Here is a 17856-nt window from a genome sequence, read left to right as displayed (position 1 = left end):
AGACAAGAAAGGAGGGGTGGGGGAAATAAAATGATGGATGGATGGATGAATGGACAGTGAGAGAGAGGGGGGGGGCTGCAATCGACAGAGGCCTGTTCAAGACAAAACAAGACTCCTGCAAAGAGAATCACAAATCGGGGAGAAAACAGCCCCATCACCCCCCCATCACCCCCCTGGGAACCATTGCAAGGCGCCCATGAGATTTGCAGCTTGGACCCCCGATGCACCTGGATTTAAAGTTCTTGCAAAAGAGCCTCCGGCAATGATTTACGAGTCCAGCAACTGTTTTTTAGGATGCTTGGCAATCCTGCCGGTTGGTTAACAGCTGGCTGGCTGAAGCAGCAGCTTTTTTAATATATATATATATTTATCCGCACTAAAACAGGTGTCACGCATCAAATCGGATTGAAACCGTCTTTCCCGGAGATGGAAAACCATATTGCCAAGCTCTGATCTGGTTTGCGGGGGGGGAAAAAAGGCGTTCGGCGGGGTTAGGCGGGAAATGTCGGCTTGTTTCTTTCCGAACAGCCACGGTTCGCACAACTATGTTAGACTGAGATGATGTGAGCTGGGGTATCTGAGGTTTGTTTGGCGTCTCTCGTGAGAATGTAGGGGTTTAGGTCGCCTTAACAAAGCCGTGTTTCTCAACCGGGGCGATTTTTAAGATGGGTGGACTTCGATTCCCAGAATTCCCCTGAATCCCAGGAGGGATTAAGACTGGGATTAAGGATTTTCGTCACCCCTTTTAAGTCAACTCAGTTCCTATCAAATTCATTGACACTTTCCTTTTTTCCCCACTTTTGTCTGAAGTGGGGTAGGGTTTCCTGCCTAAGCAGGGGGTTGGACTAGAAGACCTCCAAGGTCCCTTCCAACTCTGTTATTCTATTCTATTCTATTCCTGTTGTTTCTTTGGTTTTAATGGCAAGAAGGTTTGCGAATATCTTTTTTCTGGAACAATTCTTTGATTTCGCAGACTATCCCACAATCCTGAACTCTCTGAGGGGTCTCCCATCCAAGGACTCAACCAGAAATCCAGTTTTGCTGAGGCTGATGAGATTATCGGAGGTTAGTTAAGTGGTGCCACCTGGCTGGGCCTTCTAAGCAGTGCAAACCTCTCCTTCCTTCTCTCCTTCCCATGGTCATTCCTTTCCTTCCTTCCTTCCCATTTCTATCTCCTTCCTATCTTCTTTCCACCCTCCCTTCTCCCTTTCACCTCCCTCCCTTTTCCTCCCTCTCTCCTTCCCTTTTCCTCCCTCCCTCCCTTCTCACCTTCCTTCCTTTTCCTTCCCTCCTCCCTCCCTCCCTTCTCCCTTTCACCTTCCTTCCTTTTCCTTCCCTCCTCCCTCTCTTCCTTTTCCTCCCTCCCTCCCTTCTCCCTTCACCTTCTTTCCTTCCCTCCTCCCTCTCTTCCTTTTCCTCCCTCCCTTCCTTCTCCCTTTCACCTTCCTTCCTTTTCCTTCCCCCCTCCCTCTCTTCCTCCCTCCCTTCTCCCTTTCACCTTCCTTCCTTTTTCCTCCCTCCTCCCTCCCTTCTCCCTTTTCCTCCCTCCTCCCTCCCTTCTCCCTTTCACTTTCCTTCCTCCTCCTCTCTCCCCTTTCCTCCCTCCCTTCTCCCTTTCACCTTCCTCCCTTCCTTTTCTTCCCTCCCTTCTTTCTCCCTTTCACCTCCCTTCCTTTTTCCTCCCTCCTCCCTCTCTCTCTTTTCCTTCCTCCCTCCCTCCCTTCTCCCTTTCACCTTCCTTCCTCCCTTGCTCCCTCCCTGTCTCCTTTTCTCCCTCTCTCCCTCCTCCTCCCTCCCACCTCCGTCCCTCCGTCCTTCCTTTTCCTTCCTTCCTCCCTCCCTCCCCCCCTCCCCCTTGCCCCTTCCCCTGCCTCTCTCCCCTTTCCTCCCTCCCTTCTCCCTTTCACCTTCCTTCCTTTTCCTTCCTCCCTTCCTTTTCCTCCCTCCTTCCTTCTCCCTTTCACCTCCCTTCCTTTTTCCTCCCTCCTCCCTCTCTCCCTTTTCCTCCCTCCCTCCCTTCTCCCTTTCACCTTCCTTCCTCCCTCCCTCCCTCCTTCCCTCCTTCCCTCCCCCCTCCTCCCTCCCACCTCCCTCCCTCCTTTTTCCTTCCTTCCTTCCTTCCTCCCTCCCTCCCTCCTTCCCTCCTTCCCTCCCCCCTCCTCCCTCCCACCTCCCTCCCTCCTTTTTCCTTCCTTCCTTCCTTCCTCCCTCCCCCCCCTTGCCCCTTTCCCTGCCTCTCTCCCCTCTTCCTCACTAATGTTCCCTCTGGAGTCCCTTGGCCGGCCTTCTCTGCCCCCTCAGCCTGGGTGCGCCATTCAGAAACGCCAGGGTCACCCCCTCCCTCCCTCCCCCCCCTCCAGGTCTTCCCCTCCCTCTCCCCGTCCAGCGTCTCGGGCAAGCGGCTCGTAATCACCACCATTCATTCTGGGCGACGGCGGAGTCCGTCACTTGGCTTCCCTTTTATCGATCGGGAAGGAAGATAAACAGCGGGGAAATGAGGAAAAAAAAATGGTGGGGGGGGAGAAACTTTCTCTTCTGGATCCCTTTTTCTCCCTGTCTTCGCATCCCTCAAAATCAGTGGTGGTCGGGGCTCTCCTGCACCCCAAAAACCATTCTTGGCACCCTGAATAAAGTGCCTCTGAGCCCGCACAGAGTGCATTCTCTCCTCACCCAAGTGCCTGGCTTGGCACCAGCCTTTTTTTGGGTGGGGGGGGAAGGGAGGGGCTGGTGCCAAGCCAGCATTTGGGTGAGGAGAGAATGCACTCTGTGCGGGCTCAGAGGCACCTCATTCGGGCACTAGACCGTGAAGGACACCTAGTCCTCGACTTACAACGGGAGCCGGTCCTGACCGTCACAAAATATAGGCGTCAGGCGGCCAACCTGGTTTTACAATCTTTTCCCCTCCCCCCCGGCGTTGTTAAGCGAATCACCTCGGTGGGTAAGCAAATCACGCGGTCGTTAAATGAGTCCAGTTTTCCCCATCCCCATCAACTGCGCTTGTTGGAAGCCGGTTGAGAAGATCCGAAGTGGGAGGGGGAGTCACATGATCCCAAGATGCGACCACGGTCATAAATACATGTCCATTGCCAAAGGTGGGAGGGGGAGCCACATGATCCCAAGATGCGACCACGGTCATAAATACGTGTCCGTTGCCAAAGGTCCAAATTCTGGTCACGTGACCATGGGGACGCTAAGGGTTGTAAGTGTGAGGAACAGTCCTTAGGGTCTTTTTTCGGTGTCGTTGTAACTTGGAACGACCACTAAACGAATGGTCGTAAATCAAGGACTGGATGGGTTGGAACAACATGCGCTAGTTAAACAGTTGCTGCAAAACGGAGTCCATTTCTGACTGCCATTTGCCGCCCCCCGCTAAAAAAAACAACAGGTAGTCCTCCACTTACGACCACAAGAGAGCCCCAAATTTCTGTGGTGAAGCAAGAGCGGTGAAGTCAACATTGCTCCATTTTACGTCCTTCCTTGCACCGATGGTTAAGTGAATTACTGCAATTGAGTTCGCAACACGGTTGTTAAGCGAATCGGGCTTCCCCATGGACTTTGCTTGTCAGACGGTCGCAAAAGGGGATCAATTGCGTGACCCCCAGGGACACACCAAACACGTCGTAAATAGGAGTCAGTGGCCAAACGTCTGAATTCTGATAAACGGGGCCACAGGAGAATGGCGCAACGGTCGTTAAGTGTGAAAACCGTTTTTTTTTCGTGCCGTGGTAACATCAAAAGGTCACTAAATGAATTGTTGTAAGTCAAGGACTATCTGTTTTTGACTTTTGGAGGTCACCGCTTCCAGGAAAGACCCCCCTCTTTTCGCAGACCAACACAAAATGTATCTGGGGTCTAGGCTTCTCGAATGAACTCATACCCAAAATTGTCCTTCACGCATCGTCGGTCAGATATCTCACCTCACGTTCGTCACTATGCAGAAACCCTGGCTGCCCATCCTCTATTTCCCTGATGCGATCAGACAGTGCTTTCCCAGAAGTCCCTGCGACCTTGCAAAGCATGATGGGGCAAATGACACAACCTCGATGAGGTTTGTCGAGGCCGAAACGGGTGCCCAGTTCTTTCCTTACGGGTTGCAAAGATTTAAAATGCTGAGCGTCTTAAAATTTTTGCCATTTTCATTTTAAGAGGTTGCAAGTTTAAGACGGGTGGATTTCAATTCCCAGAACTTTTTGCTATTTTAATTTTAAGAGCCTCTCTAGGAGCCTGGGGAGGGCGAAAACGGCCTCCCCAGCCAGGAGGCCCTCTGGAGGCAGGAAATAGCCTGCTTACCAACTTCCGGTGTTGACAGGAAGGCCCGTTTTTCGCTCTCCCCAGGCTCCAGAGCCTTTCTAGAAGGCTGGGGAGGGCGAAAACAGCCTTCCCCACCCCTCTGGAGGCCCTGCGGAGGCCGAAAATGGCCTGTTTGCCAACTTCCGGTAGGAGCGGAAGTTGGGAAACGGGCCATTTCCAGCCACTGGAGGGCCTCCGAGGGGGGTGGGGAAGGCCGTTTTCGCCCTCCCCAGGCTCCAGAGGCTGGGGAGGGCGAAAAACGGGCCTACCAGGCCCACTGCGCCATCACGTGCCAAAAGCGGGGAAAGCGGGGGGTTGCACACGCATGCCCGAGGGGGCGGGGCACATTATGGGCATGGGCACAAACGCATGACCCCCCCCGCTCCCCCCGCTTTTGGCACGCGACGGCAAAGAGGTTATCCATCACTGTTATAGGAGGTAGATCCCATTCCTGGGGCACTACCTGCCCCATGATTTGCCTGCAAATCCCTGGGAATATATCTTGGAGAATCAAGCACTAACATGGAACTTCAGAAGCCAACTGTTAAATCACCAGGTTTCATCTGAAAATATTTTCCGCCGAGTAAAGTACATGGCAACACGCAAAGACCCTCACAAGATTCCTTTGTTGACCTGTGCCTTTAATCCGAATTAATTCACCTTTAATGACCCCTGGCAGGCCACTAACCCAGATTAGAATCAGCCACGGGAAACAGAGGATGGAGGGGAAGCCATAACGTCTAACCCAGAGATTGGGAACAATGGCCCCTTTATGACTCGTGGACTTCAACTCCCAGAATTCCTGAGGGAATTATGGCCTTTTTATGACTTGTGGACTTCAACTCCCAGAATTCAACAGTCAGCATGGGGAACTCTGGCCCTTTTATGACTTGTGGACTTCAACTCCCAGAATTCAACAGTCAGCATGGGGAACTCTGGCCCTTTTATGACTTGTGGACTTCAACTCCCAGAATTCCTCAGCCAGCATGGGGAACGATGGCCCTTTAATGACTTGTGGACTTCAACTCCCAGAATTCCTCAGCCAGCATGGGGAACGATGGCCCTTTTATGACTTGTGGACTTCAACTCCCAGAATTCCTCAGCCAGGATGGGGAACTCTGACCCTTTTATGACTTGCGGACTTCAACTCCCAGAATTCCTCAGCCAGCATGGGGAACTCTGGCCCTTTTATGACTTGTGGACTTCAACTCCCAGAATTCCTCAGCCAGCATGGGGAACTCTGGCCCTTTTATGACTTGTGGACTTCAACTCCCAGAATTCCTCAGCCAGGATGGGGAACTCTGACCCTTTTATGACTTGCGGACTTCAACTCCCAGAATTCCTCAGCCAGCATGGGGAACTCTGGCCCTTTTATGACTTGCGGACTTCAACTCCCAGAATTCCTCAGCCAGCATGGGGAACTCTGGCCCTTTTATGACTTGCGGACTTCAACTCCCAGAATTCCTCAGCCAGCATGGGGAACTCTGGCCCTTTTATGACTTGCGGACTTCAACTCCCAGAATTCCTCAGCCAGCATGGGGAACTCTGGCCCTTTTATGACTTGTGGACTTCAACTCCCAGAATCCCTGAGCCAGCATGGGGAATGATGGCCCTTTTAGGACTCGTGAACTTCAACTCCCAGAATTTCTGAGGGAACGATGGCCCCCTTATGACTTGTGGACTTCAACTCCCAGAATTCCCGAACCAGCTGCCTCGGGCGGGAATTCTGGGAGTTGAAGTCTGTAAGTCATAAAAGGGGCCTTAATTCCTCACTAGGGTTCTAACCCATCTTTGTGTAGCAGATGATGTGAGAGAAGAGGCGGTTAAATAAAAAGGAGAATATTCTAAATTTTTCATTTCAGGAATATCTGAAAGCCGTCTAACATTGCGAGTGGGAAAGCCAGAAAGTTTGTGTGTTTGTGTGTCTGTGTGAAAGTTCTAAAAATGACGTCACAAGGACCAAGATTTTCATGGACCCCAAAGGTGTGTGTTTTTGTGTGTTTGTGTGTCAGCTCTAAGACTCAAGAGTGATGCTTGAGGGCCAAGATTTTCCTTCATGGACCCCAAAGAAATGTGTGTGTTTGTGTGTAAGATCTGAGGTATGTAGTCCTTGACTTACAACTGTTCCTTTAGTAACCCGAAAAGAGTGACTTATGACCATTTTTCACACTTATGACCGTTGCAGCACCCCCGTGGTCCCATGATCCAAATTCAGACGCTTGGCCACTGACTCATATTTACGACGATCGCGGCGCCCCCGGGATCGCACGATCCCCCTTTTGCGACCATCTGACCAGCAAAGCCAACAGGGGAAGCAAGATTCACTTAATGACCACGTTCCTAACCGAACAACTGCAGTGATACCCTTAACAACAATGGCAAGAAAAGCCGTCCAATGAGACGAAAGTCGCTTCAACGAATGTCTCGCTTAGCAACAGAAATCCAGGGCTCAATGGCGGCCGTAAGTCGAGGACTAGTGGTACCTCAAAAGGCCTCCGAAATCCTCGGAGTCATCCTCAAATATTTGGGATTTTGCAAGAAAGTCGAGGAAGGGCTGCAAAAACTTGCATTCTTAAGATCTCCTCCCCTCAGAAATAATACAATAATAATAAAATAATAAAGTAAAATAAAAAGTAAAATACAAGTAAAATACGGTCAAGCTGACTGAGGAGGGGGGGATCCCTTGGGTACTCAGGCATTGGGACGAAGTCCATGCCGCTCACTACCTTGAATGGGGTTAGTCCTGTGCTACTGTGAACAGCATTATTGTACGCGACCTCAGCGAAAGACAGGAGGTCCACTCAATTGGACTGTTGATAGTTCACGTAGCATCTCAGGTACTGCTCTACCATGGCATTCAGTCTCTCTACCCCCCCATTGGTGCTCGGATGAAAAGTCGAGATAAGGCCCTGGGACGACCCAATGGACCGCAGGAACTCCCGCCAAAACTTAGCGGTGAACTGGACCCCTCTGTCTGAGATAATTCTTTGTGGTACTAACCACTAATAAAGTGGTTAGAAGCCCCCTCTACAGTGAGTAATAAAACCAAATAATAAAATTAAAATAAGTAAAGTAATATTAAATAAAATAAAATAATAAAATAAAGTGGTTAGAAGCCCCCTCTGCGGTGAGTAATAAAATAAAAGAATACAATTAAAATAAATAAAAGTAAAGTAATAATAAATAAAATAAAATAAAAAGTGGTTCAGAAGCCCCATTTATGAGGACTTAATAAGATTTCTGTGCCCGAAGGAAGATTTTCCCTTTTTTTTTTTTTTTTGCCAGAGAGATACACCTTGGACCATGACGGTTATAACGGAGAAAATTAATTTGAGGATAAATCTCTCCGGGAGATTTCTGGAGGGCAGAAGCACCAACCTTTTTAATTCGCACGTTGATTATTTATTTTATTTTTTTAAAACTCTAATGATTTGTTTCCTCTCCTGGCTAACGTCTGACACTGCTGTATAATGGAGAAAATTAATTTGAGAGTAAATCTCTTTGGGAGTTTTGGAGGGCAGACGCGCTGCCTTTTTTTTGTTTTTTGTTTTTTTGTTTTTTGGGAAACTCCTGCGTGTGATTTTTTTTTTTTTTCTCTTTTCCCCTAGTTATTTGCTTTTCTAGTGCTTTGGCAACTGAGAGAGGGCACTGGACCGATTCTCTATTTTATTTTATTTTTTAAAAATTATATTTTAAAAGAGGGGAAACCTGGCGGGATTGTATCTGGCAGAGAGCTCCAATTTTTCTTTTTTTAATCTCTCTCTCTCTTTTCGTCTCAGCTACAATCCGAAAGCTTTAATCTGCCAAAGCTATAAAAGCCTGTGTGTGTTTTATTTGGGGAGGACGGGGGGGACATCACAGCCTGGGAGTAGCCAATTATTTTATTTAGCTTTTAAGGAAAGAGTCTCTGCTTAGACGGAAGGCTTTTTACGTGCCGATGCTCGAAGTGACCCGAGTATCGCAAACCTGTTTTAAGAAATAAATGCTGCTTTTGATGAAAAGGGTCTTTTTTTCCCCACCCACAATGGATAAATAACAGGGGCTTTGAGACCGGATTGGAGGGAGGGAACCTGAGGTAAAACTTTCTTCCTTTCTTTTTTTACTTCCTCCCTCCCTTCCTTTCCTTTTTCCTTTCTGCTTTTCTCCATTCCCCTTCCTTCCTTCTTCCTTCTTTCCCCTTCCCTACCTTCTCCTTCCTTCTGTTCCTTCTCTTCCCTTATTCCATCCTTTTCTTTTCCTTCCTTCTTTCCTGCCTTCCCTTCCCTTTCTGCTTTTCTCCCTTTCCCTTCCTCTTCCTTCCTTCCTTTTCCTTTCCTTTCTACTTTCCTTCCTTCCCTCTCCTCGCTTTCTGCTTTTCTCTTCCTCTTCCCCTTCCTTCTGTTCCTTCTCTCCTTTCCCTTCTTCCATCTTCTTCACTTCCATCCTTTTTCTCCTTCCTTCCTTCCCTCTCCTTCCCTTGTCTTCCCTTTCCTCGCTTTCTGCTTTTCTCTCTTCCTCTTCCCCTTCCTTCTGTTCCTTCTCTCCTTTCCCTTCTTCCATCCTTTTCTTCCATCCTTTTTCTCCTTCCTTCCTTCCCTTTCTATTTTTCTCCCTTCCTGTTCCTCTTACCCTTCCTTCCTTCCCTTTCCTCGCTTCCTGCTTTTCTCTCTTCCTCCTCCTTCCTTCTGTTCCTTCTCTCCTTTCCCTTCTTCCATCCTTTTCTTCCATCCTTTTTCTCCTTCCTTCCTTCCCTTTCTATTTTTCTCCCTTCCTGTTCCTCTTACCCTTCCTTCCTTCCCTTTCCTCACTTCCTGCTTTTCTCTCTTCCTCCTCCTTCCTTTTGTTCCTTCTCTCCTTTCCCTTCTTCCATCCTTCTTCCCTCCTTCTTTACCTCCATCCTTTTTCTCCTTCCTTTCTTCCTTCCCTTGCCTTCTCTTTCCTCGCTTTCTGCTTTTCTCTCTTCCTCCTCCTTCCTTCTGTTCCTTCTCTCCTTTCCCTTCTTCCATCCTTCTTTTCTTCCATCCTTTTCCTTTTTCCTTCCTTCCCTTTCTACTTTTCTCCCTTCCCGTTCCTCTTACTCTTCCTTCCTTCCTTCCCTTTCCTCGCTTCCTGCTTTTCTCTCTTCCTCCTCCTTCCTTCTGTTCCTTCTCTCCTTTCCCTTCTTCCATCCTTTTTCTCCTTCTTTCCTTCCTTCCCTCTCCTTCCCTTCCCTTCAAGTTCCTCACTTTCTGCTTTTCTCTCTTCCTCTTCCCCTTCCTTCTGTTCCTTCTCTCCTTTCCCTTCTTCCATCCTTTTCTTCCATCCTTTTCCTTTCTTCCTTCCTTCCCCCTTTTCCTTCCTTCCCTTCCCTTTCCTTCCTTCCATCCTTTCTTCCTTCCTCCCTCCCTCCCTCCCTCTTTCCACTTCTTTTACTACAGACCCTGTCAATGGTTCAGAAGATGTTTGGTCTGGTTAAAAGAACTTTCTAGTCTCTTTGAAGCCCTGCGATGGTTGAAACTCCCCTTTTCTTTTTTCCTGGGAAGCCCGAGCGATTGTGTCTCCTCCGACTAACTCACCACCTCAATTAAAGCACATTTTGACACGCCCTCTCTCTCTCTTTCTCTCTCCATATTGCGACCCTCCCTTCACATTTCCACCAGCAAAGGGGTCCCAGCCCCAGGATGTCCCAGTCTCTTTTACCCCCCCCCCCAGCAATAACCCCCCCACCCCCACCCCAAAACCTTGCTAAGTAAAGTCTTCTCCGGCCTGGAAGTCAAGAGATGGGAGAAAGAGAGCGAGCGACAGGTAATTTTATTTCATTTATTTCAGCCTGAACCAAGAAGCAACCTTCCGGAAACCCCAGGCCCAAATTCTTCTAATTTTTTCCCCCTCCCTCCTTCATTTTATTTATTCCTCCCCTCCCCCCCTCAAAAGCGCCATTCTGATGTTTTGTTTGCAGGCTGCCAATTTCATTTCCCTCCGTCAACAGATTTTTTTTGGCACCGTGGCCCCCCTCCCCCGCCCCCGGGGTCTCCTCGGGGGCATGTGAATAGCCTCCCCTCCCACGATTTATTTCCAAAGATTAACATTTTTTAACCCTCCGCTAGTCTTGTTTGTTTTAATTACTAATTCGTTCTTCTCTTCTCTCTCTCTCTTTTTTTTTTCTTTTTCTTTCCTTCTCTCTCTCTCTCTCTCTCTGCCTGGCAGCGTTCTGCTTTCCCTAAGCTTTGCCCAAATCTAAGCGGATTGTTTAGGATTAGTAATTCCCAGATGCAGATCAGGGTGTGAAAAATAATAATAATAATAATAACCTAGAGAACAAAACTCAATATATCTTATCAGAAAATTGACTCCAGAAGAACCCGGGGCGGGGGAGGGGGGAAAGGGGAAGGGGGGAGCGTCGGAGGGAGAGAAGAAGTGTGCAGTTTTCCTTGGGTGGCGGAAGGGGAGAAAGAAAAAAACTGGCCATCCCAGAGGGATAAATGAGGAGGGGGCTGTTTGATGGAGTTGTATTGTGTCTCGGCTGCTGAAGCTGAAAGGGGTATTTTTTGGGGCAGGGGGCAGATTACATCCTCCTGGTTCCCCTTCGCTCTTCTACTACCCCCATCACAGATATGTTCAAATGGGGGGGGGGGCAGCTGGCATCAGGAAAGGGGGAATAGACGAGGAGGGGGCTGTTTGACGGAGTTGTGCGGTAGCCTGAAAGCAAGGGATATTTTTTTGAGAGGGGGCAGTGGAGATTGGCTTCTCCTGGCTGCCTCTTCGCTCTTCTACCCCATTGGGGGTGGGGGGAAATGATGTCCCAATGGAGGGTGGTGGGGCTGGCATAAGGAAGAGGAGGGGAGCTGACTCGATTGCAGGCAGGGTGCGACAGGCCAGTCTCAAGGGGGGGAGGGGGTGTCCCCCAAGAGCCGGCGGCCCCTCCCCAAAAGAAAAATCCTCATGGAGGGGCTCAAAGCAGGCTAAGCGGCCGTGGGGAGGGGGGGAAGACGGGTGAGAGGGTAAGGCAGATGTAGCCAGAGACGGATTGGTGAAGAGGGGGGTTGCTAGGAGGTCGGGATGCAGCCCAGAAGGTGGGGGGGGGAAGTTGGTTATTGGGAAGGGGGGGTTTAGAAAAGATGTTGAGAAGAGAGAAGAGGGGGGCTATAGACCTGGGTTGTGGGGGGGGCAGAGGGGGCTATTGATCTGGGTGGAGGGGGCTATAGACTGGGTTGTGGGGGGCAGAGGGGGCTATGGATCTGTGTTGGGGGGCAGAGGGGGCTATAGATCTAGGTGGGGGGCAGAGGGGGCTGTAGAACTAGGTTGTGGGAGCAGAGAGGGCTGTAGATCTGTGTTGTGGGGCAGAGGGGGCTATAGATCTAGGTCGGGGGGCAGACGGAGCTGTAGATCTGTGTTGTGGGGCAGAGGGGGCTATAGATATAGGTTGTGGGGCAGACGGAGCTGTAGATCTATGTTGTGGGGCAGAGGGGGCTATAGATATAGGTTGTGGGGCAGACGGAGCTGTAGATCTATGTTGTGGGGCAGAGGGGGCTATAGATATAGGTTGTGGGGCAGAGGGGGCTGTAGATCTGTGGTTGTGGGGCAGAGGGGGCTATAGATCTAGGTTGTGGGGCAGAGGGGGCTATAGATCTGTGTTGGGAGGCAGAGGGAGCTGTAGATCTAGGTTGGGGGGCAGAGCGGGTTATAGATCTAGGTTGGGGGGCAGAGGGGGCTAAAGACCTGGGTTGGGCGGGGAGGAGGCAGAGGGGTCTCTCTCTCTCCCGCAAAAGGAGGAGAGTGTGTGTGTGTGGGGGGGAGTCTTGGGAGGAAGGGGGTCTGCGAGAGACCCGCCAGCAACGTGACCCAGCTGCGCTCCCTCCCTCTCTCTGCCTGCCTGCCTGCCTCTGTCTCGCCCAGCCTCCCTTCGGGGACGCTGCTGGGCTGGTGGTGGGAAGGGGGGGAGGCGAGAGGACGGGAGACCCCCGCCCGCCAGGGCAGGGGGGGGTCTCTCTCTCTCTCCCCAAGCCCCCCCTCCTCCTCCTCCCCCCCCCTCGCTGCAGTCTTATAAGACTCCCGGGGTAGATTTACAATCCGGAGCTGCGTGCTTGCAATCCTTAATCAGGGGGCTTCGCAAGCGGGCAAGGCTGGAGGTGGGGTGGGGGGGAGGTGGGGTGGGAGACCCTATGTCTGTCTGGCAGGGGGTGGGGACCCCCCCCCTCTTCACCCTATCCCCCCCACCCCCCCACCCACCAGCCGGAGGGGGAATCCCTCCAGAATTCTCTTCGGACTTGGAAAAGGAAGGAAGGAGAAAGCTGAGCGGGTGGAGGACGGCAGGGGATTTTGGGGAGGGGGGGCTACTCCTCACCCACCCCCCACTCCTCTCCTTCATCCAACTTGGAACCCCCCCCCCACTAGACAGGGATGGAGATTGGGGAGGGGGTAGAGTAGACAAGCCGGAGAAGAGGGGCGCCCCACCTGCGGCTGGGGGAGAAAAAGGGAGGAAGGAGAAAGTGGAAGGGACGGAGGGAAAGAAGGAACTCTCGCCCACCGCCCCAAATTCGCCTACTTTGTCCTGGACAGCCCCCCCCCTCCTCCCTTTTCTTTCTCCCCCACCAACTCAAGATTGCCTCCCCCTCCCCAGGACCCAGGAGGCTGAAGGTGGAGGGGGGGGCACGGAGCCCCCCTACCCAAAATAAACCCCCCCCTTTTTTTGGGGTGGGGGGCTCCACTTTCTCCCGAGAAAGAGGACGGGACTTACCTGGGTCGCTTTGGAGTCCGGATGGAAGAGGAGGAAGAGGAGGAAGGAGAGGAGGGAGGAGAAAGAAGAAGGGGGGGGCCGGCAAAAGGGCAAGGAGGAGGAGAGGAGGAAGAAGAAGAAGAAGGGAGCGCGGCAGGAGAGGCGACGGAGGGATGCGGGGCTGCCCTGTCGTCTGCGGCGCTGCCCGTCTGAAGCTCCCGCCTCCCTCCGCTCGCTTTGCTCGGCTACTACGCGCTCCCCCTCCCCTCCCCTCCTTTTTCTCTTTCTCCCCCCCCCCTCTTCTGCCTGGTGGGGAGGGGGCGTACATAGAAGTGCCTGAGCCAAAATTCAGGCTGGGGAGGGGGGGAAAGAGAGCAGACGACCCCCTCCCACTATCCCACCCCCTCCCCAATGTCTGGCACTGCGACAAGACTTTTTCCCTCACCCCCAGCCCCGACCCTGGCTTAGACCCCTCCTCATATTCCCTGGGAGCCTCCAGATTGGGAAGCCCCCTCCTCACATTCCCTGGGAGTCTCCAGATTGGACAGCCCCCTCCTCACATTCCCCGGGAGTCTCCAGATGGGGAAGCCCCCTCCTCACATTCACTGGGAGTCTCCAGATTGGGCAGCCCCCTCCTCAATTCCCTGGAAGTCTCCAGATTGGACAGCCCCCTCCTCACATTCCCCAGGAGCCTCCATTCCCTGGGAGCCTCCAGATCGGGCAGCCCCCTCCTCAATTCCCTGGGAGCCTCCAGATTGGGAAGCCCCCTCCTCACATTCCCTGGGAGTCTCCAGATTGGGCAGCCCCCTCCTCATATTCCCTGGGAGCCTCCATTCCCTGGAAGCCTCCAGATTGGGAAGCCCCCTCCTCACATTCCCTGGGAGTCTCCAGATCGGGCAGCCCCCTCCTCATATTCCCTGGGAGTCTCCAGATTGGGCAGCCCCCTCCTCACATTCCCCAGGAGCCTCCATTCCCTGGGAGCCTCCAGATCGGGCAGCCCCCTCCTCAATTCCCTGGGAGCCTCCAGATTGGGAAGCCCCCTCCTCACATTCCCTGGGAGTCTCCAGATTGGGCAGCCCCCTCCTCATATTCCCTGGGAGCCTCCATTCCCTGGAAGCCTCCAGATTGGGAAGCCCCCTCCTCACATTCCCTGGGAGTCTCCAGATCGGGCAGCCCCCTCCTCATATTCCCTGGGAGCCTCCATTCCCTGGAAGCCTCCAGATTGGGAAGCCCCCTCCTCACATTCCCTGGGAGTCTCCAGATCGGGCAGCCCCCTCCTCATATTCCCTGGGAGTCTCCAGATTGGGCAGCCCCCTCCTCACATTCCCCAGGAGCCTCCATTCCCTGGGAGCCTCCAGATCGGGCAGCCCCCTCCTCAATTCCCTGGGAGCCTCCAGATTGGGAAGCCCCCTCCTCACATTCCCTGGGAGTCTCCAGATTGGGCAGCCCCCTCCTCATATTCCCTGGGAGCGTCCAGATCGGGCAGCCCCCTCCTCACATTCCCTGGGAGCCTCCATTCCCTGGAAGCCTCCAGATTGGGAAGCCCCCTACTCACATTCCCTGGGAGTCTCCAGATCGGGCAGCCCCCTCCTCATATTCCCTGGGAGCCTCCATTCCCTGGAAGCCTCCAGATTGGGAAGCCCCCTACTCACATTCCCTGGGAGTCTCCAGATCGGGCAGCCCCCTCCTCACATTCCCTGGGAGCCTCCATTCCCTGGAAGCCTCCAGATTGGGAAGCCCCCTACTCACATTCCCTGGGAGTCTCCAGATCGGGCAGCCCCCTCCTCATATTCCCTGGGAGTCTCCAGACTGGGCAGCCCCCTCCTCACATTCCCCAGGAGCCTCCATTCCCTGGGAGCCTCCAGATTGGGCAGCCCCCTCCTCACATTCCCCAGGAGCCTCCATTCCCTGGGAGCCTCCAGATCGGGCAGCCCCCTCCTCAATTCCCTGGAAGTCTCCAGATTGGGCAGCCCCCTCCTCACATTCCCTGGGAGTCTCCAGATCGGGCAGCCCCCTCCTCATATTCCCTGAGAGCCTCCAGATCGGGAAGCCCCCTCCTCACATTCCCTGGGAGCCTCCATTCCCTGGGAGCCTCCAGATCGGGCAGCCCCCTCCTCAATTCCCTGGGAGCCTCCAGATTGGGAAGCCCCCTCCTCACATTCCTTGGGAGTCTCCAGATTGGGCAGCCCCCTCCTCATATTCCCTGGGAGCATCCAGATTGGGCAGCCCCCTCCTCACATTCCCTGGGAGCCTCCATTCCCTGGAAGCCTCCAGATTGGGCAGCCCCCTCCTCATATTCCCTGGGAGTCTCCAGATTGGGCAGCCCCCTCCTCACATTCCCCAGGAGCCTCCATTCCCTGGGAGCCTCCAGATCGGGCAGCCCCCTCCTCACATTCCCCAGGAGCCTCCATTACCTGGGAGCCTCCAGATCGGGCAGCCCCCTCCTCACATTCCCTGGGAGTCTCCAGATTGGGCAGCCCCCTCCTCACATTCCCTGGGAGCCTCCAGATCGGGCAGCCCCCTCCTCAATTCCCTGGGAGCCTCCAGATTGGGAAACCCCCTCCTCACATTCCCTGGGAGTCTCCAGATTGGGCAGCCCCCTCCTCATATTCCCTGGGAGCGTCCAGATCGGGCAGCCCCCTCCTCACATTCCCTGGGAGCCTCCATTCCCTGGGAGTCTCCAGATTGGGAAGCCCCCTCCTCACATTCCCCAGGAGCCTCCATTCCCTGGAAGCCTCCAGATCGGGCAGCCCCCTCCTCAATTCCCTGGAAGTCTCCAGATTGGGAAGCCCCCTACTCACATTCCCTGGGAGTCTCCAGATCGGGCAGCCCCCTCCTCATATTCCCTGGGAGTCTCCAGATTGGGCAGCCCCCTCCTCACATTCCCTGGGAGCCTCCATTCCCTGGGAGCCTCCAGATCGGGCAGCCCCCTCCTCAATTCCCTGGGAGCCTCCAGATTGGGAAGCCCCCTCCTCACATTCCCTGGGAGTCTCCAGATTGGGCAGCCCCCTCCTCATATTCCCTGGGAGCGTCCAGATTGGGCAGCCCCCTCCTCACATTCCCTGGGAGCCTCCATTCCCTGGAAGCCTCCAGATTGGGAAGCCCCCTCCTCATATTCCCTGGGAGACTCCAGATTGGGCAGCCCCCTCCTCACATTCCCCAGGAGCCTCCATTCCCTGGGAGCCTCCAGATCGGGCAGCCCCCTCCTCACATTCCCCAGGAGCCTCCATTCCCTGGGAGCCTCCAGATCGGGCAGCCCCCTCCTCACATTCCCTGGGAGTCTCCAGATCGGGGCAGCCCCCTCCTCACATTTCCAGGGAGTCTCCTCTGCTTCCCCCCGCCCAGGAATCTCCTTCTACCCCCTCCCCTTTTCTCTCCTCGGAACCTCCCCCCATCAAACTGTCAGGGTCCCCACCTTGTACCCCAAAATTTCAGCCCTTCTGGGGGGCAGGGTCCTATCTTCAATCCTGACCTCTAACCTGCCCCCGTCCCCCACCTTCGTTGCCTGGAGTCTGGACCCCCCCCCCCAGATCTATTTAGAAAATACATATTTAGAATAACAGAGTCGGAAGGGACCTCCGAGGTCTTCTAGTCCAACCCCCTGCTTAGGCAGGAAACCCTACCCCACTTCAGACAAATGGGGATCTTATCCACTGAGCCCCCATCCCTTTTCTCTCAATACCCTACCTCTCTCCTCTTCTTTCTCTCCCTCTGGAAGGGTCGTAGGAGCTCTCCCCCCCCAGAAAATATATTCCCCTCCCCAACCAAAGGACCCCCCCTTCTTAATCCCAGCCCCCTCCCCCTCAAAATCCACCCCACCCCCCCACTCACACCTTTCGGTAAGGTTTCCCCTTGAGCCAAACTGAACTGGAAGGATTTTAGGGAGCAATGCAAAGAAAGAGACAACCCCCCCCCAAAATTGGAAGAGCGAGGGCGCCTCTGAGCATGTACAGACTGCCCAGCAACACCCTCTCGCCTATCTCTTCCCTCCCCACCCCTCCCCCGAGACGAAATGAGGTCCTTCCTTGCAGGCAAAAAACAATTTTTTAAAAAAACGGAATGGCGAGAAAATAGCCATTTTCCAAATAATAATAATAATAATAATAATAATAATAATAATAATAATAATAATAATAATAATAATAATACCTTAACAGTTCCTAGGTCCTTGGTTAGGACTCGAGCTGCTGAGCTATTAACCAGTCTCAAAGGCTGTGAATCTCACTAAATAAATATATAATAATAATAATAATAATAATAATAATAATAATAATAATAATAATAATAATACCTTAACAGTTCCTAGGTCCTTGGTTAGGACTCGAGCTGCTGAGCTATTAACCAGCTTCAAAAGCTGTGAATCTCATTAAATAAATATATAATAATAATAATAATAATAATAATAATAATAATAATAATAATAGTAATACATTTATTTTAAATCGAAGGGGTTCCAATTGTCTCAACTCTTCCCGGCCCCCTCCTTCCTCCAACAGTCCCACCCACCCCCAATACTCCATGTGAGTAAACAGCCCCCCCCCCAAATAATTAACTGCAATTGCATTTTAATGAATTTTTTAAAATATTATTATTATTATTATTATTTTAAGAGATCCGAAGCGGCGGGAATTTGGAAGCCGGAATTTGGCCTGTCTGCAAATTTGGGGTGTCAGCTCAGAAAACTCACTCTCTCTCTTTCCCCCCCGAATTTGGAAGAGGGGGACACCTCACCCCCCCACCCCGAGGCACCCCTCTTTTCTCTCCCTTCCTCCCTCTTTGCTTATCTTAATGGTCTCGGTTTGTTTTGTTCCATGGATTTATTCTCCAGGGGAAACTTTGTGAATTTCTAACAAGGGTTCGCTTTAAAAAATTGATAGCGGAGTTTAGAGGCA

At 52.6% G+C, this 17856-nt stretch overlaps 1 protein-coding gene and 1 long non-coding RNA gene across 2 annotated transcripts in view; one reads left to right on the top strand and one right to left on the bottom strand.

The window, feature by feature from the left end:
* The window catches only part of CDH24 (cadherin 24), a 48133-nt gene extending 34915 nt beyond the window's left edge, over nt 1–13218 (bottom strand). The window contains exon 1 of the mRNA XM_087891697.1: nt 12986–13218. The gene's annotated coding sequence lies outside the window, so the exon portion shown is untranslated. The remainder of the gene's footprint in view (nt 1–12985) is intronic.
* On the top strand, nt 9971–10577 carry LOC148113604 (uncharacterized). The gene is made up of 2 exons (XR_015733653.1): nt 9971–10053; nt 10456–10577. It is a non-coding gene; the product is annotated as an uncharacterized LOC148113604 (long non-coding RNA).
* Nucleotides 13219–17856: the final 4638 nt, after the last annotated feature.

The sequence above is a fragment of the Pantherophis guttatus genome, chromosome 4 (assembly GCF_059756535.1).
Source record: "Pantherophis guttatus breed Tessera chromosome 4, ASM5975653v1, whole genome shotgun sequence".
Classification (NCBI taxonomy): domain Eukaryota; kingdom Metazoa; phylum Chordata; class Lepidosauria; order Squamata; family Colubridae; genus Pantherophis; species Pantherophis guttatus.
This window is presented reverse-complemented; position numbering and strand designations above follow the sequence as displayed.